We start from the raw sequence: 26,254 nt of genomic DNA, 5'->3' as shown, positions 1-26,254 counted from the left end.
AAAGGGTCATTGCCTATGCTTCAAGGCAAATAAAATGAAAGGGAACTATCCGACCCATGATCTTGAATTGGCCACGGCTATTCATGCATTAGAGACGTGGAGACACTATTTGTAATGGCGTTCATGTTGATATTTATACAGCATCACAAGAGTCTCCAATATATTTTCAAACGTATGAGTTGAATCTTTAAGAGACGATGGTTAGAATTACTAAAAGATTATGATGTAAGTATCTTATACCACCCGAAAGGCGAATGTAGTAGCCGATGCACTTAGCCTCAAATCAATGGGTAGTTTATGACGTTCCTTCGAAGAAACATTAATTCGTGAGCTCCACCAGCTAGCCAGCCTCGGAGTTCTCCTAGTTGAGTCGGGCAATGCAAGAGTCGGTATTCACAACCCAGCTGTTTCCTCCTTGGATATGGAAGTGAGAGAGCATCAATACGAAGAGATCCCCGCTGGGCCATTATAGAGATACATTTTCTGAGAAAGAGAAGTCGCAATTCGAAATTTCTATAGATGGTGTCCTTCGATACCGAGACAAAGCATTCCGTTCCGAATGTTGCATACGTCGTCGGATTCTAGAAGAAGCTCACTACTCTCGGTATTCTATTCACCCGGGTGACAAAGATGTATCACAATCTTAAGCTAATGTATTAAAATGGGATGGAACAGTTAAGACATAACAGAATTTGTAGCTCAATGTCCAAATTGCCAACAAGTGAAAATCGAACATCAAAAGCCAGGAGGATTATTGCAAGCTATGGAGATTCTAACTTGGAAATGGGAAGTGATTAACATGGATTTCATTGTAGGTTACCTCATTCCCGAAGAGACTATGACTCCATATGGCAAAGGGATAGACTCACGAAATTAGCTCATTTTCTTCCAGTCACAATCACATATGCGGCGGAAGATTCTGCAAGGTTGTATTTAAAGAGATTGTGCGGCTTCATGGTGTCCCGATGTCCATTATTACTGATAGAGTGACAGACCATACCAAATTCCGGAAATCTTTCCAAAAAGGTCATACTCGTATAAGGCTTAGCACAACATTTCACCTACGTATCTGATGGGCAAGCCGAACGCACTATTCGACCTTGGAAGATATATGTTGCATGTGATAGCATCCATGGTAGCTCGAATTATCAAGGACGTGGATGAAGATTTGGAAGTTCCAAGAAGACCCATGACAAGATCTCAAACGAGGAAATTGCAAGACAAACTTAACGGGCCGCAATCAACAATTCAAAAGTGTCTTGTGATGGAAGAAGAGCTCCAAAACCCAATTCAGATTTTTTTCCTCAAGTCTTACACTTATTTGGAGGCCCAAATTAAAGTCCAAAGTGAGATGGAATGAGGCCCAAATCAGCCCCAAAAGAAGAAGTTTCAAAGCAGCCCAAAATTAGCCCAAATATTAGTTTCTAGAATAAATATTTAATTGTTGTTTTAATCTATGTTGACTTGCATTGGTCCAAGTGTTGGGTAGTCTTCTAGGTTGTTTTAATCTATGTTGACTGCCTTGGTCCAAGTGTGGGAAGTCTTCTATGCTTCTAGGGAAGATAATTCTCATTTATTTCTATTTTGACTAGCTCCTTCTTTACAACTATATAAAGGGGTGATTGTCATTCATTGTAAATCAGATTTTGAAGAATATATTATATTGAGAGTTCTTTTGAACCTTTGTGGCATTACTTTAGATTTATCTTTCAACCTAACTAGTTCTTAGTTCAAGGTAGTAAGATAATTTCTTTTGATATCTTTGATTTCTTTTTGGTATTCTTTCGAAGGCGATTAGTTCTAAATACTAATTGTTGTCTTAAGTTACTCACAAAGCGGTCGATCCGAATCTATCGTTTTTGATTCGTTATCTCAAGTAAAGGCGTTAGATTTCTTCCTATAAATCTATACGTTGTTACTTGGATCTTGTCAAGACTTTAGAACTTACGTTCTTGGAAATTCGTTTGTTCCTTCGAATTTCCCATATCTTTTATTTTCTAGTTTTTAGATTCTTTTCTATATTTGCTTCCGTAATATTTTAATTATAAATTTGGGATCTCCCTAACCTCGTTGTTAAGATCTAGCAGGATGACCACTTACCTCTTATTTTAAGAGCTATCATTCCAGTTGATAAAGCTCTTATGGGAGAAAGTGTAGATCCCCAATTTGGTGGTTTGAAGTAAAAAAAAAATAGGCCCCGAGTTGATTCAAAAAAAAAAAAAGGTCAAGGTTATCCGAATCGATTAGTGACATCCCAAAGTCTTTTATTTCCAAGTTGATGATTGGGTATTTTCTAAGGTATCAGATTCTCTAAGTCCTTGATATATTGGACTTACAAGATTTTCGCAAGAATATTTTAATTATAAATTTGGGATCCTGTTCTGTTATAGAAAAGTTGGCTTAAATTTCGCCATTAGATAGACAAGATTCCGTTCTTGAAATATAAAAGTTGGGGTTTCTTGAAAAAAAAAGAAGAGAAAAAAAGAAGCAATCATATCTTTTTTTTCAGATTATTTTCTATTTTTGCTAATATTTTTAAAAATTTGGGAAAAAAAAAATCAAGATTCCGTTTTGATAATCTTGGGGAAAAAAAAAAAAGAGCAAAAATTAAAAAGAAGTCGTTGAAAGAAAAAAAAAAAAAAAATGAAGTTTAGTGTTTGCTCTTCAAGAAATTTTTCCATTTATTTGTTTTCTAAAGATTAAGATAGAAAACAAGAAGAGGGATCCTAGATCTTTAAAGCTAAGAAGCAATCAATTTTTTTTTTCTTACTCCTTTTATCTTGTTAAAAAAAAAAAAAAAAAAAAGTCCTTTTTGTTCGAGTCTTGTTTCAACTAAATTCTAATTCTTTCTAGGATTGGTTCTTCATTTTCTTTAGTGCCCAAAATTCTTTATTTTACTACTAAGGGCTTGATTCTAGTGGGGTTTAATTATAAATTCATAAAGTGTTTTCCCAAAGGTTATTTGAGTGGAAAAAGGCAAGAGTGAGTGAGAACAATTGAGGAAAAAAAAAAAGCCAAAGTTTGAGTGATAAATAGTTTTTGAGATGACCAATACGGTGGTAGTGATGATGAAAGGAGGGCTCGTCAAGAAGCCGAGATCCGAGGAAGAAATGACTTCACTTACAAGCTATGCACCAACAATTTGAAAGATGGACCTTGCAATTTCAAGAGATCAAGGATGCCATTGCGAACAAAATGAGACAATAGCTGAACTTAGGAGGAGATCAAAGATATTGTACAACCACAAAATAATCCTAGGCCTCAAAATAGAAGAAATATGCCCCATGCCCCAATTGTAAATCAAGAAAACCCTATAGATGATTTTGTTGATGATCTTGATGTAAATCTAGATAGGGTAGGAGAGATAGGAGGGGACAACGAGGAAGAGTGGAAGATGACAACATTAATAGCATAAAGATGAAGATGCCAACTTTCAAAGGCACAAGAGATCCGACTTGTACCTTGATTGGGAGCGGAAAGTTGAAGCCATTTTTGATTGTCACAACTATTCTCAAGCTAAGAAGGTAAAGCTTGCCGTTGTTGAATTTTCTCGACTATGCTTCTATTTGGTGGAAAAAGCTTACAAGGGATAGACAACAAGATGGAGAACCACCCATTGCTACTTGAAATGCTGAGATGAAGAGAGTCATGAAGAAGAGGTTCGTGCCTTCCCACTTTCAAAGAGACCTACAAATGCGTCTTCGAAGATTGGAGCAGGGAACCATGACTGTTGATGAATACTTCAAAGCTATGGATATGGCTATGATCCAAGCTAATTGTATGGAAGATGAAGAGGCCACTATGGCTAGATTTCTTAATGGTTTAAATAAAGAAATAGCTGATGTAGTAGAGATACAACAATATGTAACTTTAGATGAGTTAGTGGATATGGCTGTAAAACTAGAAAAGCAAATTAAAAGAAAGCAGCAAGCTAGCTCGTGGAGGAGTCGGCCAAACACCAATTCAAAGAAGCCATGGCTGAAACAAGATGTGACTTTTAGGCCTCAAGAAGGCAAGGGGAAGGCCAAAGTAGATGACAAAGAGGGAGGTAAAGCTTTTAATCCTAAATCACCAAAACCTTCTAGTTCTATTCAATGTTACAAATGTCATGGAAGAGGGCATATGATGCATGAATGTCCAAATAGAAGAAATATTCTCATGAAAGAAGATGGAGAGTATGAGAGTGAAAAAAGTGAGGTAGAAGAAGAAGAGGGAGGTGCGAGTGAAGATGAAGACGTAGAGTTTCCTAATAAAGGTTTTATTGGGTAGCTAGGAAGATTCTTGATGGAGAAAAGGAGAGTAAAAAAAAAGTGAGAAAGAGGAAGAAGAGGGAGGTGTGAGTGAAGATGATGTAGAACTTCCTTTTAATGATGGTTTGGTTGCGTAGTTAGGAGGATTATGGCTATCAATTTGGGAGTCAATAGTGAAGAACAAAGGGAAAATATATTCCATACTAGGTGTGGGATAAGGGGGAGAACTTGTTCTATGATTATCGACAAGTGGTAGTTGTGCTAATGTAGTGAGTTCACACTTGGTAGATACGTTAGGGCTTGCATGCATGAAACACCCTAAGCCTTATAGACTCCAATGGTTGAATGATAGTGGTGAAGCGAAAGTCAACAAACAATGCATGATTTCATTCAATGTTAGCGGTGTATGAGGATGATACTCTTTGTGATGTCATTCCTATGCAAGCTTGTCATATCTTGCTTGGTCGTCCATGGCGGCTCGATAGGAATACTTTTCATGATGGAAGGAAGAATAGATATTCACTTGAGCTTAATGGCAAGAAGTATACTTTGCACCTTTAACACCTTCTCGTGTGTTTGAAGATCAAAAGAGATTGAGGGAATCAATGGGAAAACAAAGGGGACGAGAAAAAAAGGAGAGCTTGAGGGAAAAGAAATGAAAGATGGCCAAGAGAGAGAGAAAGAGAAAGCAACAACTTAAGCAAAGAGGTAAAAGAGGGTTTGAGGGAAAAAAGAAAGTTTTGGTGAGAGGAAAGAGGCTAAGGAAAAGAAAAAAAGAGAGTCTCTATATAAAAGCCAAAGAGTGTTTGAATGCAAGAAAAGAGGGACGCCCATAATACTACTTACTTACAAAGAAGTCTTGATTAATTCTCGAGCTACTAACTTCTTCTTTGCCAAGTAGTGTTTTTTCTCTTTTGCAGGATTTTGATGATCTCTTTCCTGAAGATATTCCCAAAGGTCTTCCACCTTTGCGTGGAATTGAACACCAAATTGACTTTGTGCCAGGTGCACAGATTCCAAATAGGCCTACTTATAGGAGTAATCCTGAAGAGACAAAGGAGTTGCAAAGGCAGGTTGAGGAGTTTCTTAAAAAGGGGTTCGTACGAGAGAGCCTGAGTCCTTGCTCGCTCTGTTCTATTGGTGCCCAAAAAAGATGGATCTTGGAGGATGTGCGTGGATTGTCGAGCTATCAACAAGATTACGGTAAAGTATCGTCATCCTATTCCTCGTCTTGATGACATGTTGGATCAATTGTACGGGTCCAAAATCTTTTCTAAAATTGATCTAAAAAGTGGTTACCATCAGATTCGAATGAATCCTGGAGATGAATGGAAAACTGCCTTTAAGACCAAATATGGGCTTTATGAGTGGTTAGTTATGCCTTTTGGCTTGACTAATGCACCCAGCACCTTCATGAGATTGATGAATCATGTTTTTAAGGATTTTCATGGAAAGTTTGTGGTGGTTTATTTTGATGATATCTTGATCTTTTCTAAAACTCTAGATGAGCATGTAGAACACCTAAAACAAGTTTTTGAAGTTCTTAGAAAACAACAATTGTTTGCTAATCTCAAAAAGTGTGCCTTGTGTGGATCGTGTGGTATTCTTGGGTTTTGTGGTCAGTTCTAAGGGAGTTGAGGTTGATGAAGATAAAATCAAGGCAATCAAAGAGTGGCCTAAACCCAAGAGTGTAACTGAGGTTAGAAGTTTTCATGGGCTTGCTAGTTTTTATAGAAGATTTGTTAGAGATTTTAGCACCATTGCTTCTCCTCTAACTGAAGTTATCAAGAAAGATAAGGTTTTTACATGGGGGAAAGACCAAGATGATGCTTTTAACTTGTTGAAAGAAAATTATGTTCGCTCCTCTTTTGCAATTACCTAATTTTTCTAAGTCTTTTGAGGTTGAATGTGATGCTTCCGGAAAAGGAATAGGTGTTGTTTTGATGCGGGAGTCCAAGCCTATTGCATACTTTAGTGAAAAGTTGAGTGGAGCTACATTGAACTACTCAACTTATGACAAAGAGCTATATGCTTTGGTAAAGGCTTTAGCTACATGGCAACATTATTTGTGGCCTAGAGAGTTTGTGGTTAAGACCGATCATGAATCCTTGAGATATTTGAAGAGTCAAGGTAAGCTTAATCGTAGGCATGCAAAATGGGTTGAATTTATTGAAACTTTCCCATATGTGATTGCTTACAAGCAAGGAAAGGAGAATGTAGTTGCGATGCACCGTCAAGAAGGTATGTCTTGGTCTCTACTCTTACTTCTAAGTCGATGGGTTTTGATCAAATCAAGGGCCTTTATGCTAATGATTCGATTTTGGCAAGGTTTTTGCGAATGTAAGTTAGGTCCTTATGACAGGTTTAATCTTCAAGATGGATTTCTTTTTAAGGAAAATAAATTGTGTATCCCTAATTGCTCTTTGCGTGAATTGTTTGTTAGGGAAGTACATTGTGGTGGACTCATGGGACACTTCGGAGTGCCCAAAACTTTTGGATATACTTGCCGAACATTTCTTTTGGCCGTGCATGCGAAAGGATGTTGAGAAAGTGTGCTCTCAATGTCTTGAATGTAAACAAGCCAAATCGAAAGTGTTACCACATGGTCTTTATACTCCTTTACCGTTCCTACTTCCCCTTGGCTTGATATTTCCATGGATTTTGTGTTAGGTTTGCCTAGAACTAAGCATGGTAAGGACAAGATATTTGTGGTGGTAGATAGATTCTCAAAAATGGCTCGCTTTATTCCATGTTTGAAGACTAATGATGCATCACATGTGGCTGATTTGTTTGTAAAAGAAGTGGTTAAATTACATGGTATACCTAAAACTATTATTAGTGATAGGGATGCTAAGTTTTTAAGTCACTTTTGGAGAGTTCTTTGGGGAAAGTTGGGAACTAAACTACTATTTTCTACGTCTTGTCACCCGCAAACTGACGGGCAAACAGAAGTAGTCAATAGGACTTTAGGGAATATGTTGAGGGCTGTTCTAAAAGGAAAATTAACGTTTTGGGAAGAACATTTGGCCATGGTAGAGTTTGCCTATAATAGAACTGTCCATTCTTCTACAGGTAAGTCTCCTTTTGAAGTTGTTTATGGCTTTAATCCCCTCACCCCTCTTGATTTGCTGCCTTTGCCTCGATAATATTGTTAATCTTGATGGTAGGAAGAAGGTGAAATGATGAAGAAGATTCATGAACAAACAAAGCTTGCAATTGAGCGGAAGAATGAGCGGTATCGCCTAAGGAGAAATAAGGGCGAAAATCTGTTATCTTTAAGCCCGGGGATCAAGTATGGGTGCATTTCAGGAAGGAAAGGTTTCCCGCCAAAAGAAGATCCAAACTAGACCCAAGAGGAGATGGTCCATTTGAAGTCCTTGAAAGGATTGGAGACAATGCTTGCAAACTTGATCTTCCTAGTGAGTATCAAGTTAGTGCTACTTTCAATGTTTCGATCTTTCCTTATTTGATGCGAGTTTAAATTCGAGGACGAATTCATCTCAAGAAGAGGGGAATGATAGCATCCATGGTAGCTCAGAATTATTGAAGGACGTGGATGAAGATTTGGAAGTTCCAAGAAGACCCATGACAAGATCTCAAACGAGGAAATTGCAAGACAAGCTTAATGGGCTGCAATTAACAATTCAAAAGTGTCTTGTGATGGAAGAAGAGCTCCAGCCCAATTCAGATTTTTTCCTCAAGTCTTACACTTATTTGGAGGCCCAAATTAAAGTCCAAAGTGAGATGGAATGAGGCCCAAATCAGCCCCAAAAGAAGAAGTTTCCAGAGCCCAAAATTAGCCCAAATATTAGTTTCTAGAATAAATATTTAATTGTTGTTTTAATCTATGTTGACTTGCATTGGTCCAAGTGTTGGGTAGTCTTCTAGGTTGTTTTAATCTATGTTGACTGCCTTGGTCCAAGTGTGGGAAGTCTTCTATGCTTCTAGGGAAGATAATTCTCATTTATTTCTATTTTGACTAGCTCCTTCTTTACAACTATATAAAGGGGTGATTGTCATTCATTGTAAATCGATTTTGAAGAATATATTATATTGAGAGTTCTTTTGAACCTTTGTGGCATTACTTTAGGATTTATCTTTCAACCTAACTAGTTCTTAGTTCAAGGTAGTAAGATAATTTCTTCTTTGATATCTTTGATATCTTTTTGGTATTCTTTCGAAGGCGATTAGTTCTAAATACTAATTGTTGTCTTAAGTTACTCATAAAGCGGTCAGGATCCGAATCTACTATTTTTGATTCGTTATCTCAAGTAAAGGCGTTAGATTTCTTCCTATAAATCTATACGTTGTTACTTGGATCTTGTCAAGACTTTAGAACTTACGTTCTTGGAAATTCGTGGATTGTTCCTTCGAATTTCCCATATCTTTTATTTTCTAGTTTTTAGATTCTTTTCTATATTTGCTTCCGCACTTCTTATATTTTAATTATAAATTTGGGATCTCCCTAACCTCGTTGTTATCAGCATGTGTGCTAGATTTTGGCGGTAGCTAGGATGACCACTTACCTCTTATTGAGTTTGCATATAACAAGAGCTATCCTTCCAGTGTTCAGATGGCCCCATTTGAAGCTCTATATGGGAGAAAGTGTAGATCCCCAATTTGGTGGTTTGAAGTAGGAGAGGTACAACTAATAGGCAGGAGTTGATTCAACAAGCAGTGAAAAAGGTCAAGGTTATCCGAGATCGATTAGTGACATCCCAAAGTCGCCAAAAATCTTATGCGGACAATCGTCGGCGGGACATAGAATTCCAAGTTGATGATTGGGTATTTCTGAAGGTATCACCAATGAAAGGCGTAATGAGATTTGGTAAGAAGGGAAAACTAAGTCCTTGATATATTGGACCTTACAAGATTTTCCGCAAGATAGGTCAGGTAGCTTATGAACTGGACTTACACTCAGAATTTGAATCAGTTCATCCAGTTTTCCATGTATCAATGCTCCATAAATGTGTCGGAGATCCTATAAGAATCGTGCCGTTAGGTGATGTTCAAGTTATAGAAAAGTTGGCTTATGAGGAGGTGCCCATTGCCATACTAGATAGACAAGACGGAGACTTAGAAATATAAAAGTAGCTTCAGTCAAAGTCTTGTGGCGAAACAATAACCGAGAAGAAATGACTTGGGAAGCGGAAGAAAATATGAAGCCCAAGTACCCACACTTGTTTCTACCCCCGGAAGAGATCCAAGATAAGACATCAATTTTATGAGGTATGTAAGCTTTCTTTTTATGCTTTTGGTCGTGTGTGGCCATAATTTCTTGCTATTGTGTTGTAGCCCTGTGAGGCGTTGTTATTGTGGGCTGTTGTGACAGGATGGTAGCTCCATATTACAGGGGAAACTCTGGCGAATTTTTTGTAGAATTCCCGAGAACTTAACATTCGAGGACGAATGTTTTTAAAGGGGGGAAGAATGTTACCCCTCAAAAAATTTCATGTCGTTGCACAGTAAATATACTAATGCAGGGTGAGGCGTATATGATGTTTCCACAAGTAAGAAGTGGTACTTAACGGTTTCCATTAAGATTCCAAAGACGTTTGAAGCAAGAGAAGAAAGTTCATTGAAGAATGTCAAGCGTAAGCCGTGTTTTGGAAGGGTTTTGCAAAGTACCAAGTTAATGTTGGTTTAAATAACATTTTGAAGAAAAGTTATAACGCTCCTTAGATTGTTAATGAAGTGTTAAACAAGTGTTAAGAAGGTTCCACAAGAATCGGAGGTCAAACGAAAAGACGAGGACAAGTTTCGGGAAATTGTGGATTGTACGGTCCTTTATACGGACCGTATAATTTACACGGCCCGTATATCAGTCCGTAGAATTCTCCCAGAGGAGGATGAGATTCTGGAGGAAGTGTACGATCCATTATACGGACCGTATAATTTGTACGGTCCGTATAATATGTCGTAGATTCCGGGTCAGGTCAGATTTTCTTTTTCCATATATGCACGACCCTTCTCTTTATTTCTCATTTCCCACTTCTTCCACACTCTCAAAAGTCCTAGAACCTTCTTCCAAGTATACCAAGACAAATCTAAGGTGAAATCAAAGATCAAACACCAAACAAAAAGTAGTAGAATCAAGTGCAAGAATGCTAGCTAGAGTTGATGGGAGCAAGGAATCCCTTGGGAATGGAAGCTAGGGTATTCTTCAAGTGAACCATTTCCATCTAAAACTCATATCTACATAATCAAAGGTAAGTTTTATGATCATTTCATGTTATTAGAATAGTGAGAGGTTGAAAGACTTGGATTATGGAAGGAAGTAGAAAATGGGTTACAAATGAAAATAATGGCATTCTTGAATAGTAGTTGACATGAATCATGATTCTTGACACATTATGAGTATAATTATGTTATAAATGATATTGAGAATATGGGAGAAACATTATATGAGGATGAATGTGATGTTATATTATAGCTATGATTATGAATGACTTTGAGAGGGAATTGTGGGGATTGGATGATGTCGAACTTGTCGGAGTTATTGATTATGATATATTGAATATTGTTATTGATGTTTGGGAGTTGTTATGTCATATGGAGAAAGTTGTAGAAACAAAGGAAATGCTGCCCAATTTTCTTTAGCTTTAGCCTAAGCTTAAGTATGTTTCCGATTATCTAATCTTAGCACGAATTCCTTTGAATGTAGATTTACGAACTTGGAGGGAAGCGTATAGTCGACAAGTTAGAAAGGCATAAAGGTATGTGAGGCTAGTCCCTTCTTTCCTAAGGCATGATTCCTATGGCATGACTTCCTTTACCTTTCCATGACCTTCTTACTTTCCTAAAAATATGAGTCAATGTTTATAAAGAGCTTCTTATGAGATAAAGATAAAAGATATGTCACGAATGTGATAATGATGATGACGAGTCCAAGTCTAAAGATTCTAAAGCTCATGATATGATATTGCTACGAAGCTAATGATCCTCATATGATTACTTGATATTGTTCATTGTTGCTAGACTCACCTTATAATGTTAGTTCCTTCAAGGTAAGACATGATGATTATGATTACTCCATAGTGGAATCGGGGGTTCTCGACCTTACGTCACCCCGAAATAGTTATAGTTGTCTTGAGTCCTTATGTATGCTTTATGACAAGTGTATGATGATTAGATTACACCGTGCCTAGATGGCCGGGCATGACACCGCGAAGGTGGGCTGCTAAGACTACACCGTGCCTAGAGGGCCGGACATGACACCACTAGTGGGCAGCGTGTGATAGTTACCCAGATGTGGGTTAAAGATGATGGTATATATGATGTGCATACATGTGTTTTCCTTTAAAGGTTAAGCAGGTTATATCTTTAGCTCTTGTTTCATTGTTTCTTTATTATGCTATTATTACTCGTGCTTTACATACTCAGTACAACGTTCGTACTAACGTCCTTTCTTTTTGGACGTTGTGTTCATGCCCACACGTAGACAGGGAGTCGGTGCAGATCCGTAGGAGCTTATCAGCGGATTCACAGGAGCACTCCACTATTACGGAGGTGTTACTTATGATCATATTCTTTTGTGTATATATTTGGGCACGACGGGGTCCTGTCCCGTCCTTATGTCTAGTACTCTAGTAGAGGCTCGTAGATACGTATGTGTGGGTAGTGGATGACCCATGGTGACTACATTGTATATTCTTGTATATCATTTTTGGCAGCCGTGAGGGCTTATGGATATTTATGTTTGGTCTTGGAGTTTATATGTGTTCAGGATGAGTATGATAACTAGCGTAATGAGTGGTGCTCGGTAGTCAGTTCCGGGTACCGGTCATGGCCCCCTAATCGGGTCGTGACACCTTCCTTTAAAAAAAAACCATTTTTCATACATATACATATATCATAATACCGTACCTAGCCATATAGGCTCGGTGCCATTCGTACTCGGCCATGATAGGCTCGGTGTCATCTGTCTGCCGGGACAACGCTCCGGTGTACCCAACTGACTACTATGCTGAAAAGACTAACTGTATGATAATGCCCCGAGGGAACTGGGGCTCACTAAGCTGATACGGGCACGTCCTAGCTAGCTGAATCGTCAACATGTAAATCGCGAGGCAGGCCCCCAAGAAATAAAAAGGGACATCAAAGACATTTGAATTTTACTGGTATGTAAAGCAACTGAAAGGAAGAAACAAGAAGGTAAGGATCTGAAGTACTCCCCGTTCTGAATGAAGAATCAACTGTATAACTGTAAATATAAACTGTTGCCTGGGGCACAAATAAATGTGCATAAAACTGTGGCCTCAGGCCCTAGCAATACGTATGCGTAAACTGTTGGCCCAAAATACATATACAGATGTTCAACATTAAACAATTCATGATACTGAGACTGAGATATAACTGATAGCATGATAACTGTTTCTGATTATGGAACTTAAGCCAATAACTGATTATACACTGACTGAGACTCATGTGATGTTAATACACAAGTCTATAATGATTATGTACTGAGTTCATGATATTCAAAATGATAACCATGAACGAATTATGAAACTATATCCCTAGAAGATAGAAGTTCTACAACTATTCATGAAACTAGGGCTAAGCTATATTCTGAGGTAATTTACTGATAAGTATGAAGAACGAGGCGTTGGGAGAATCATGAATATCCCCTAACGTAGATAGTTAGTCTCACATACCTGTAAATGCTCCAAAACTTGTATCTATAAGTCCGAACTTGAGAAGAATCCCCAAAACCTGTGTCTTAAACCTTGAACGTAGGTTTTCTTGAAAATCTTAGGTTACTGTCACGACCCGACTAGGGGCCATGACGGGTACCTGGGGCTAACCACCGAGCACCGCTCATACCATTACCCATCGTACACATCAAGCGTTCATTCATTAATCTTATACTCAAATCAGAGGAAAACCATTTTTTTCACTTTGAAACATAATTACCTTTATATACATAAGCCCTTAGGCTATCAAAATATTATATATATACACGTGGGAAAAATCGTGAGACTATACTACTCACACATGCATATCTACGAGCTTCTACTAGAGTACTAGACATATGGACGGGACAGGACCCCGTCATGCCCAAAACATATACATACACAAAAGAATAAATCAATGGCACCTCCGGAACAATGGAGTGCTGATACAAGACCAATTCCATCGAGCTTCATGAAAATGGAGTCTTTGAAGATCATGGGAGGTCCACATAGGATGACCTTCAAGATATGGGAGATAGCTTGGATGGAAGGCTTTAAGAGTCCAAGTCCCAAGGCTTGCCTCTTAAAGTGGCTACAATTGCAAGCTTGGGTGATTCAAGGTCGGAAGATGGCTACTTGCGCAAAGTGGCTATTTGTGCAAGTGGCTACTTTGCGCAAGGAGGGTTATGATTGCAAGAAGGCCATGCATGCAAGGTTGATTAGAGGGTCATCTATGCAAAGGAGGGACGTGTTTGGCCATTGAAGGCCAATCTTTGAATTGAAGACCACACTAAGAAGACTAGCCAAACAAGGCCCTTACTTCATTAAGGGTAGCATTGTAATTGCCTATTAGTCTTCTTTACTTAGCTTGTATATATAGCTTGTCTTTCATTTCATTTAGGGACTTTTGATGAATTATGAATATTTTGAGTGTTTTTAGGGTTATCTCTAGAGAGAGAAACTTATGAGAGGCCTTTGGTAGGCTCTTGTTGATTCTTGTATTGTTGAGAGGTTGGTTGCTTGGGACTTTGATTCCCTTGAGGTCAACTTAAGAATTTGGTGTTCCTTTAGATGATAATTTAGAGGTCTTAGTTTTATATAACTTTGGTTGCTAAATTGAATCTTAAGTTGTGTCAAATTATCTATCTTTTCTTTTCCTTTTGTTTATCTTCTTAATTTCCCGTTTCCGCGTATCCGTCCTTGTATCAAGTGCTCTCAAAGACTGCTAGTTGCTCCTACGAGTCTGGATCACCTCCCTGTCTACATGTGGGCATGAACAAAGCGTCCAAAGAAGACGGACGTCAGTACGAACATCGCACTGAGTATGTAAGGCACAAACAATAATGATACATCAACGAAATATAGGGATATCAAATGAAGAACAACCTGTAACTGACTGTCAATCATGATAGAAACAATGCATGCTGACTTACTTCACAAACATCATCATATCATGTATGCATATATATATATATATATATATAAGCTGCCCGACCATATAGGTACGGTGTGATTATCATTAGCCTGCGTCCAGTCCTCTCGCGTCCGGGGGTACCATCTCATGCCGCCCACTAGTGGTGTCTGCCCATGTCATCTAGGCATGGTGTATACGCTGCCCGCTTTAGCGGTGTCTGCCCGACCATATAGGCGCGGTGTGATATCATCATGTACATCTCATAGATTTATCATAATCTTATCATACTATTATCATAATGCATGCCTAGGGACTCAAAGACAACTATACTTTATCGGGGTGACATAAGGTTGTGAACACCCGATTCCATTATGGAGCATTCATAAGCATTCTGCCTCACCTTGAAGGAATTAGCATATAAGGTGAGTGTATACAATAAACAACATCAATGGATCGTAGTTAACATCGTTAGCTTTGTAGAAATACCATATCATTATTGTGCTCATAATGCATCTCTTATCTTTATCTCATATGGCTATTCATGAACATACACTCTTAGTTTCCGGAGTATAAGGAATTCATGAAGAAGGAGGGAAAATCATGCCATAAGATTCATGCCTTAGGAAGAAGGGACTAGCCTCACATACCTTTTCATTTAGCTATCCTATCGCTTGATCGTTCTCTTTCAACGCTCACGTTTCCACCTTTAAGAGAATTCGCATCAACATTAGCTAATTGATTATATGAACGTGCTTACTAATGCTAAAGAAAATTGGGCAGCATTTCCTTTGTTTATACAACTTTCCTCATACCACATATCAAATCCCAAACATCCCTAACAACATTCACAATATAATAAGCAACAATCATCATTCATCTACATCATCCACATTTCACAATTTCACTTCAATTCCTCCCTACTCATGGTCATAGTTCACTATTGCATCTTCTCACATATAATGCTTATCCCATATTCTAAATGTCATTTATAACATGCTTATAATCACAACATCTCAAGAATCATGATTCATTTCAACTACAACTCAAAAATCTCATTATTCTCTCATACATGACCTATTTTCTATCTCCTTCTACAATCCAAGTCTTTCAACCTCTCATTACTTTAAATAACATGGAATGATCATAAAACTTACCTTAGATAGTGTAGGAATAAGTCTTGAGTGGAAATACTTCTCTTGCACCAAAACCCTAGTTCACTTCCAATGGGATTTCTTGACTTGGATGAACTCCAATGAGTTTCTTACATTTAGTTTTGTTAGTTTGATGAAGTTGATCACCAATCTCTCTTGAGTTCTTGTGGGTGAAGAGTGGAGAGTTCTCTAGAGTGTTCTTGAAGTGTGGAGAGAAAGAATGAAATAAATGGAATGAGATTGGTCCCTTATATAAATTTTAAAAGCTGTCCCGACCAGATTCTACGGACCAACATACTGGCCGTATAAATTATACTGGCCGTATGTATGGCCGTAGATCTGGTCCAGTGAAGGACCCATTCTGGTCACAACATACGGCCTAACATACGGCCAGTATGTTTTATACGACCAGTATGTTGGTCCGTATAATGCCCAGCTTCCCGAAGTTCGTTCTCGTCGACTTGTTTGGCCTCCAATCCTTATGGAACCCTCTTTACACTTATTCAACACCTCATTACCAATCCAGATGTTATAGCTCTTCTCCAAAACATCATTAAGTCATCATTAATTCGATAATCGTAAATCCTACCCGACACACAACATGTACCTTGCTTTCCTTAACAACTTTCTTCTCTTACCTCAAATGACTTTGAAATATCGATTAGGATCATCACATACTATTTCTTACTTATCGAAACATCATATACTTCATGCCCTTCGTTAGTCCATTCACTGTACGGTAACGGGAAATTTTTCTGAGGTGTAACAGTTAAGAACAATGATTCCCTAATTAGGTTACATAATCTTATGCTAGAATTGACTTGGAAGTGTTTGAGATGCTTATCTTAGAGCCTTATATTGTTTGGAAAAGAGAAACTTTGTTCTAGGTCTTAATGGGTTATGAAAACTGATTTCCTAGATTGAAGGGCTCTATTTATACTTTTTGCTGTTGCATTATGTTGACGGTTTAGTTGACGGACCGTCAACATATTGACTGTTCGTCGTTGTGACCATCCATTCAAAAAATCAGAAGAGTTCCCAAGGGTCTGCACTGGGTGTTCAACTTGACAGCGCAAGTTGATGGGCTGTCCTTGCACATCAACGGTCCGTCCTTGCGCATTGACTTGCACTGCAGGTCTGTGTCTGGGTAAAATAGCCATAACTTCTAACACAGGGCTCCGTTTTAGCTTCATAATATATCGTTGGAAAGGTATTTCAAAGATCTACAACTTTCATTAAGGAACCTTTTCAAAATTCGCAACTAATCGATTGGTTATGGTTTCCCAAAGTAGGCGCCTCGGCCACTTTCGCAAAATGTTTAAACCCTCAAATTTCCTCTGAAACTCTAATGATACGAGCCTAACCTTAGTTGTAAGATATGGGGTGTTACAATATCTTCTCCTTGGGATCATTCGTCCTCGAATGATGGGTTCTGGTTAACTAGGCTGACTGTAACATGTGTTCACTACTGTCATGAACACCTAAATGCTAAACTGAAAGGATTGCTAAACTAAACAACTTACTAACTGAATAGCTATTGAACTGGCTGAATGAGACTGACTGAGTGACTACTGAGCTGCCTAAATACTGGAAACATGGAACTATAGAGTGAAATCTAAAAGGAAAGATAAATTACGTTCATCATTTTCTGCTGACTCTTCAAAGAGATGGGGAAATCTGGACTTCATGTCTTCTTCGGCTTCCCACGTGGCCTCCTCAGCTTTCTGACTCCTCCAAAGGACCTTTACAGCCACTTCTTTAATTCTTAACTTGCGAACCTGACGATCAAGGATCTCCACTGGAACTTCTTCATAAGTCAAACTATCATTGACCGTTATGCTATCAGTCGAGACAACCAACGACGGGTCTCCCACACACTTTCTCAACATGGACACATGAAACACTAGATGCATAGCAACCAAGTCTTGTGGCAACTCAAGCTCATTAGACACTTGACCAACCCTTCGCAGGATTCTGTACGGTCCAATATAGCGGGGAATAAGCTTTTCCTTCTTTCCAAATCTCATGACACCCTTCATAGGTGAGACCTTAAGAAACACCCAATCATTAACTTGAAACTCTAAGTCCCTTTGTCTCTGATGCAAGAAAATAAAGAGAAGATAGAAAGAAGACACAATTGATAAACAATTGGACAATAACTAGAAGAACTAGTTCTAGTTACCTTCCAAAAGGATCAAAGGCACCTATCTTATGCAACAATCCTCAAGAGAATAACAATCTCTTGCAAATTGAATGATCAAAACAAGGTTGTACAATTTGGAGTCCACCAAATCACAAGTCTCAACTAGAGAGAAAAGTTCAATATTCATATATTTCAAGATAGGTTTCCTTCAAAATGAATTACAAGCACCTTTAAATAAGGTTCTTAAAATATACTAGTCAAAAGAAATAAATGGAAGTTTAGTCTTCTAGGTGCAGAGAAGACTACAAACTGCATACTCCTAGAAGCCTAGAAAGCCACTATACATTATGAAAGTCAAAATAGCCTTTAATAAGCCTAGAAAACACAAAAAGGGAAGCTTCCTTCGTTCACATTAGACCAGCCCTCATGTTCACACTAGAGCTTCTAGAAGTCCTAATTTGGGCTGCTAGACTTGTTCTTTACGTGGCAGGATCTTGGGCTTCAATCCACATCCTCTCGAGCTTCAATTTGGGTCTCCTCGCTTGAACACTTGAGTCGTCACCATGGTAATTTGGATTGCATCATCCTCCCTTTCTTGGAAGAATTTCGTCCTCGAAATTACAACATTAATATCAACCTCGACCGCAAAGATCAACCTCAACCACATCATTATGGCACAGTTGGATCATCATCATGGCTATATGGACTATATCATTCTCCCTCTTTTGGAAAGAATTTGTCCTCAAATTTCGATCCCTGCAAAACATGGACGAGAATGAGTATGTGTAGCTTCCAAGTCTCAATCGGGTAACAATTAAGTAGCAACATGAGTGAATAATCATGATATAAAACAAGAGTGCTACAAAACTGCCCAAAGATAATAGAGATTACCGTCATGGATTTGGAAAGCCCAAGAAGAAGCATGAGCCAAGAAAACCTACCATCTTCATGGAGTTTGCAAGTCGTGGTCGCATACCACAATGATTTCCAGGGAGGATCTTTCCAATGGCTCTCCACTTGATTCACCTTAAAATACACTAAATTTTTTCCAAGGCTAAGTACAAAACAAGTAGAATAACTCAACTGCCAATACCGAAGTAATGTACCAGCCCACCCCAAAGTCATCAATTCCAACAAGTTATAAACCTTATGATCAATTCCAGGGTCAAAAACAAAAATGGTCAACACATCAAGCTTAGCATATGTCTCAAGCATATCTACTAGTAACTCGAATAGTAACAATAAACAAGAGTGACAATGATGTATCCAATTACTAAAAGAGTACTCCAGAGAAGCATGAATCATGAGGTAAGAATATGTGCCATCATTGATCTTAGAAACATCAAAGAGATCAAACCATGTGTAATGACCCGATTTCTCATACTTCTCTCGTCTTTTCCTTTGACAAGAACCCACAAAAAAGTCAAATAAGCAATCAAACTTATCAAAAGGAAGAATTTTACCTCTAAGATCGTGACTACTATCCCAGGATTCAAATGCATAACTTCCACATTTCAAGGTAAGGAACTTGGTATAGCCTATCTCAAGTGAGTGATCCATGTAAGGATCACAATAAGTAAAGTAATAGACACTAGAACAAGTATCCACCATTCTACTTTCCTTTTCCGCTTCAAGTTTATTCATTCCTAGACATTTCAACTCAAATTCTGCTCCTAGTGAGAACTCATCCTCACATTCTTCTTCACTATTAAAGAATTTTGCACTGCTTTCCCAATCCTCTTTAAGATCACTTCCTACATGTCTAGCACACTCAAAGTCACACTTTAAGTCCTCCACATAACAAAAGCTCCTAAAACAATCATGACCCTCATTATACGCAAACAAATAGTAAAGAAAAGTGCTACTTAAGGTCACTTCACCATCAGTAAGTTCACTTTCACAATCATGAATACTATTAAGCACAAGATCACGATTTGGACCACACAAAGAAGATTTATTACTTAAGCAACTTCCCACACTTTCCTTTCCAAGACAATGTCCTTTATCAAGTGAACTATCCAACAAGGAGTTAATTCCATCACAAGAAAGAGTATTAAGAAATAAAAACTCATCATTGAACAAACAAGCATCTCCAAGTAAAAATAGTTTCACTAGAAAGGTCTCACCGAAGTTCATATCATCATTGAATTCCATATGTTCAAACTCATCATTTAAGTCAATTTCATTATCATGCGCAGATTCAACATTAGAAAGACTCAAAGATGAATTGCTTTCTTCCTTATCAAACATGGGTGGTGTGCCTAATTTCAAACAATCACATTTATGGCTAGCAATTCCATCATATCTAGAATAATCATCAACTAATAATGGAATATTACTCACACACACACAAGGTTCAAGATTGCTTTTTAAAGACAAAACATTAAAATCAATCAACTTGTTTTTACTCCTTCCAACCACAGAAGTTGTGTCTTTTGCATTAAGACTCTCATCACAAGTGTCAACACTAGTTTTCATCACATCAAACTCACAAGTAGTTTCAGTTTCAGGATCACAACCGAGAGCAACTAGTGTATCTCCACAAAATTCATTCAGTTTATAATCACAAGACAAAGAAGATTTTAAGCCCAAACAAGATAATTCCTTGGTCATACTCACACAATCAACATGCTTAACATTAGCATCTAAAGTCAGTTTAGAAGTACCTTTAGGCTCACAAGATTGATCTTCTTTACCTTCAAGTCCCGCTTTTGGACAATTACGCTCTTCCGAAATTGTTGCATCCTTTTCATGAGTTTCCATTGTATGAGGCTCATTCTCAAGATTGTTTCCAATGATACCTACAAAATAATTCAAACAACTAGAGGAAAAGAAACATTGTGAGTGTTAGAGTGAAGAACTTCATCTCCTCATTATTTTTCTTTTCTCTCATGTTCTTTTCAATTCCATTCTCTTGTTTCTTTTGTGGCAGCCCACACATTCCAGTCAACCCGGACTTCCCATTTTGCATGGCATTACACTCCCCTATAGGCATAGAAGAGACATATACACTGTTGGGATTTTCTTTCGGAAGTGGTGTCACACCCCGATCTTACTAGGGTGTGATGGGCACCCGTCCCCATATTCGGAGCCGAGCGAACCCTCTGACTATCGTAACACTCATATTCATATTGGGCCCTTGATCATAGCATGAATACATAACAGAACTTCTTCAAGAAACAAATATGCTTTCCGCTTTCTGTATGCCCAACGGTATCTATAATCACTTGAAATCTGTAATACAACCTATAACAACACATCGGCTTATGGAGCCGCTTACAGACCAACGTACTATACATATGACACTCGTCGCAAAGTCTCTAGCATAGAACATGGAACCATATCATAGTGCTCGACTCGGCAACACTCCTCGAATGAAATGGAGCTCGCCAATCCGCTGGAACGTCTTCGTAATGGCTTCACCCACTCGTACACTCGCGCGGCATGAAACGCAGCGCCCACAAAAAGGGGCGTCAGTACGAGCAATGTACTGAGTATGTAAAACATGGATGGTAACGTAAAAAGAAACGTAACCATGTGCAACAACAGTATGGAGATATAGAGCATATCATGTAAGAGAGTATCACCGTACATATGAGACATATCATGTGTAAGGGAGTAAGGCTGTACATATGGAACATGTCACCCGTAAGTCAGAATTGTACATATGAGTGCCTCTGAGGGTGGATGCCATGCATACTTATCTTTCCCTTTTTGAAAAAAAAAATATTTCTTTTTCGTAGACATAGAAAATAGAACCCATATCATGTTGTGTCTCGTCATAACATATCATATCGCATCATATCATATCATATCATATCATAGCATATCGTATCATGTCATAGCATATCGTGTCATGTCATAGCATATCGTGTCATGTCATAGCATATCGTGTCATGTCATAGCACCGAACAACGTCGGCTCGCCCACATAGCGCCAAAATACGTCGGCTCGCCCATTTATCCCGCGTCCGGGCATCCCGCGTCCGGGATGATAACGCCAGCTGACCAGGTGGCAATGAAACATGTTTCCCTTCCCATTCCCCACATATACATGTATCCCTTCCCCCCAGCCCATGTACATATACGTATCGCATATACATATATCTTACCTTGAAGGAACGATAATTATAAGGCGGGACTATCAACGGAAAATAATATTGAAAAAAATGAAACGAAACCATGGACATCATAAACATTAGTTCATAAGCTTGAAATGCTTAGAAAATAGTATCATAACCAAGGAATAAAATTAAAGACCAAGAATTAGTTTAACACATTCATACTCGCATTGGATTCTTGACCTAAGGCTCTTAGTCGTGGAATCATTCTTGTTACACTTATCATAGACATATTATCTTCCTTACATCATCGTTATCATTGTCATCATAGAAACATTCGCATTAGCATAGTTACAACACTTATCGTTTGATAAACGGAGCAATAAAGAAAATCCGGGAACAGTGGGCCCACCTCGAGTCAAATGAGGTGGCGTAGACAATTTACATGTATTACGTTCCATGACGTCACTTATGAGAGTTTTAAGGTAGTCGGGTCCTATTTGTGCGAGTTCTAGATGTTTAGGTAACTTTCCAACATTTTATGCAAAATATTAATTCAATTCTACTGAATGAAAAGGGGTTAATTTCAATCTCGGATTTCTAGGGAAGGAATTGTCCCCGAGGCCCGTGTCCAAACCTACTACGTCTAAGACATGCCAAGAAAGGAAGGTGAAACCTTACATACCTTTTCCGCCTCTTCCATTACTCCAAATTCCAGTTCCAAGTTCGCCAGAATCTACAATTTGGTCACATTTACCAAACGTCAATTAGAGTATTTAGAAGTTGATTCTTAAGGTAACACTTGCCTACCGAAATTTCGGTAGCATTTCCCCTGTAAATACTCCATCCCACCAAGTTCAACTTGGCCAATTTCAATCAACAACAACCCGGAATTCAACCCGGCCAAACCATCCACAATAATGCCAATAATCATACTAACAATTTAACACCTTGACAACATTATTTTCCCATAAATTCATGAAACTATACATAATTCACATCAACTTCGACATGCTACAATGAATATAACTTCACTTAAATCATCTAGACCTTCATTATCAACATAGAATTCATGACGACATCAACCAAAAACGCTAAATGAAATTAGTTCATTCATTGCCTGCAAAACAGTCCCACTTTCGACCACCACTCCAACACACTCAACTTCATGAATTTCATTCGTTTTCTACACATTACAACAACACAAAAACATGCTAAGTTCACTTAATTCATTATATTACACATAAAATGTACACGGTCAATTACTAATACCCACGGCTCAACTCCAACATCCATATCTTCATGATTTTTATTCATTTCACACACTACAATATCCACAAGCATCTATAAGACATGTAAAGAAGATCAAAACTCACCTCTTTCCTTGGCTTCTCCCACTCGGCTAGGACATGCTCTCCAAGGAAGAATGTTTTTCTTGCTTCAACAACTAGCTCATGTCGTAGAACCTTTTAATTAGTAGGAAGGCAAGGAGAAATTATTTTTCACAATCAAACTTCCATGGCCTTGCTTGGCTAGAGATGGCCGAATGGCCTCTCTTGTTCCTTCTCTCTTTCATGAAATTTCCAAGTGAAGATGATGAATGCTTGCCTAATTTTCATCACACACACACATATATATATAGTTAGAGGCACATGACTAGTCATGTGCCTCTTGGCCGTTTTCCCTTCTTTTCTTTTTTTTTTTTTTTTTTTTTTTGTCTCCAATTTTCTTCAACTTTCTAGAATTTTCCTTAAGGTAATAAAAGATGAATTTTTGCTCACTTAGTCATCTTTTTAATCACATGTATTTTGCATCCATGTGGCCATAGTTCACTCCAACTTGGATGGCCACAAGACTTTTTCAACAAGTCATAAATAACAATTTTCAACTTCCAAATTTGCCCTTAATACTCTACGCCAATAATACTTACAATACGCAACTTATGCATTCTAAACAAAAAAAAAACTAACCTGTCCTTAACTTTCCGCCTTTAACTCGGACTATCCAAATGTGTAAAATGCGAGGTGTAACATCCTTCCCCCCTTTAGAACATTCGTCCTCGAATGTTCAATTAGTCCTGTGGGGTCTCATAAGCACCTCGGGGGAGCTCCCTTTCCGTAGCTATTGCCATCCTTCACACTACCTCTTAAGCTATCTGATACCGTTTCCTTGTCATACTCTTTTTCTTCATACACGTCCATTTTTTTTGTGTCCTGTCATTCGAGGTTTTTTTTTTTTGCAAGACTTCTCACCTTTTTAAATACCATTCGATTCCCATCCGCTTGTTCCGATTTTCCGATCTTACTAACTTGTTTCCGTGAAGGGGGTTTCATTTGTAGCCCAAGCATCCATATCAAACATACTACCGTATCGACTGCTTCTATCTCATTGTTGCATCTCTCTCACCCGCTTCCCCCCTTTAGGGGTATGCTTATACCATTATCCATTCATGCCTGTCTCCTTTTCTGCACACGGGAAATCTTGTGCTACCTCTGTGTCGTTCAGATCACACTACTCATATATGGTCCTATTCTCATTTTCAGAACGTATTCTATTCGTTCACATCTTATCCGTGTCATACCAGTCATTCTCTAGCATTCGCTCTACCTCGTTTCTTGTCTTTCTGTAACTTAGCCTTTCACCGTCCTGTCGCTTATGGTACTCGTACTCTCAGTTATACGTCATAACCTATTACTACACTGTTGTCTCGCTTCCTTTTTATTCCTTTCTCTCCATTAGCTCCTTCTCTTCACCGACCTGATTCACACCGTCCTACGTGCCCTTTTAAGGTTTCTGGCCGCTCCACATACACTAACCTCTCTTAGACTACTCCAATCTCTTATTCACTCCTTACGTCTGAATTTGTAGGATTTTCGAAAAACTTCCCAGGGGGTCACCCATCCTGAAATTTCTCTCACTTCAGCACGCTTAACCTTGAGACTTTAATGAAATTGGGTGCGTTAATGCCGGTATGATCGCGTCCACCTCACCGCACAACCTTCATTACATACCCTAGAGTACATCGGAGCCTTACCAGATTTTAAAGCATCCCCACAGCACCTTTTACCAGCTATCTGATCGATACATTCCTATTCGTCACAATTCTTTTTCCTTCATACCCTTGTCTTAGTCATGTCACTTTATCCAAACCTGCCGATCCTTTCTAAATCATCGTCTAGTAGCACAAGTCCTTCCAAATTTCTTACTACCATATTTCCACCGACGTCTTATTTCCTATGTCACTGCTCATTCCACAGTTAACTTATTCCTAGAGGGCAGCCGTACTTTACAGCTTAGTCAACTTTCATCGCTACTATTAGTATGTCTTTTTCGAAATATCTTCCAGCTTATATCTCATTCTCGTATTATTTCCAAAGAAATTTCGGCAGAGTTTCCTCTGTATTTCTTACTATCCCAAAACCTGCACGCAGGAGATACCAACAGTGCCTCGCAGGCCATCATCATATATACATATCATGTCATATCATGTCGTATCATAGCCACACCGGGCTCTCAATATTCATAGAAATCTGAAAATAATGAATTTACCTCATATGCTCAACATAACTGTACGTGTTACACTTTCTTGCTTACTTCCCTTTTCAATGTTCAACTTCACATTTCAATCGTACATCAATACCATACTTGACATATAACTTTCATACCTTAACTTACCTGCGTGCTTGGTAACTCCCAATACCGCTAGTCGCTTCCGCCTGTCAACGCCATTTTTCTGCCGAAATCAAAGGTTAGTATCCGGAATCTTATTTCCTATAACTTAGCTCTATCGCACGATCACAAGACAGAAAGAAGATCAACAATTCCTAAATGCCCCGCAGCCTCCTGTTTATAAATGTGGCCGGCTTCACACCCATAAACAGGACTCTACCGGACACGACTTTGCAGACAACCCTTGGACCGACCCGCTCTGATACCACTTTGTCACACCCCGATCTTACTAGGGTGTGATGGGCACCCGTCCCCATATTCGGAGCCGAGCGAACCCTCTGACTATCGTAACACTCATATTCATATTGGGCCCTTAATCATAGCATGAATACATAACGTAAACTTTTCAAGAAACAAATATGCTTTCCGCTTTCGTATGCCCAACGGTATCTATAATCACGCGAAATACGTAATACAACCTATAACAACACATCGGCTTATGGAGCCGCTTACAGACCAACGTACTATACATATGACACTGTCTGCAAAGTCTCTAGCATAGAACATGGAACCATATCATAGTGCTCTGACTCGGCAACACTCCGGAATGAAATGGAGCTCGCCAATCCGCTGGAACGTCTTCTGTAATGGCTTCTACTCATCTGGTGCACCTGCGCGGCATGAAACGCAGCGCCCACAAAAAGGGGCGTCAGTACGAGCAATGTACTGAGTATGTAAGGCATGGATGGTAACGTAAAAAGAAACGTAACCATGTGCAACAACAGTATGGAGATATAGAGCATATCATGTAAGAGAGAGTATCCTGTACATATGAGACATATCATGTGTAAGGGAGTAAGCTGTACATATGGAACATGTCACCTGTAAAGCTGTA

At 38.7% G+C, this 26,254-nt stretch overlaps 1 pseudogene; it reads left to right on the top strand.

Moving 5' to 3' along the window:
• Positions 1-1,132: 1,132 nt before the first annotated feature.
• On the top strand, positions 1,133-7,597 carry LOC132060511 (uncharacterized; annotated as a pseudogene).
• The last annotated feature ends 18,657 nt before the right edge of the window (positions 7,598-26,254 follow it).

The sequence above is a fragment of the Lycium ferocissimum genome, chromosome 1, assembly GCF_029784015.1.
Source record: "Lycium ferocissimum isolate CSIRO_LF1 chromosome 1, AGI_CSIRO_Lferr_CH_V1, whole genome shotgun sequence".
NCBI classification, from domain to species: Eukaryota; Viridiplantae; Streptophyta; class Magnoliopsida; order Solanales; family Solanaceae; genus Lycium; species Lycium ferocissimum.
This window is presented reverse-complemented; position numbering and strand designations above follow the sequence as displayed.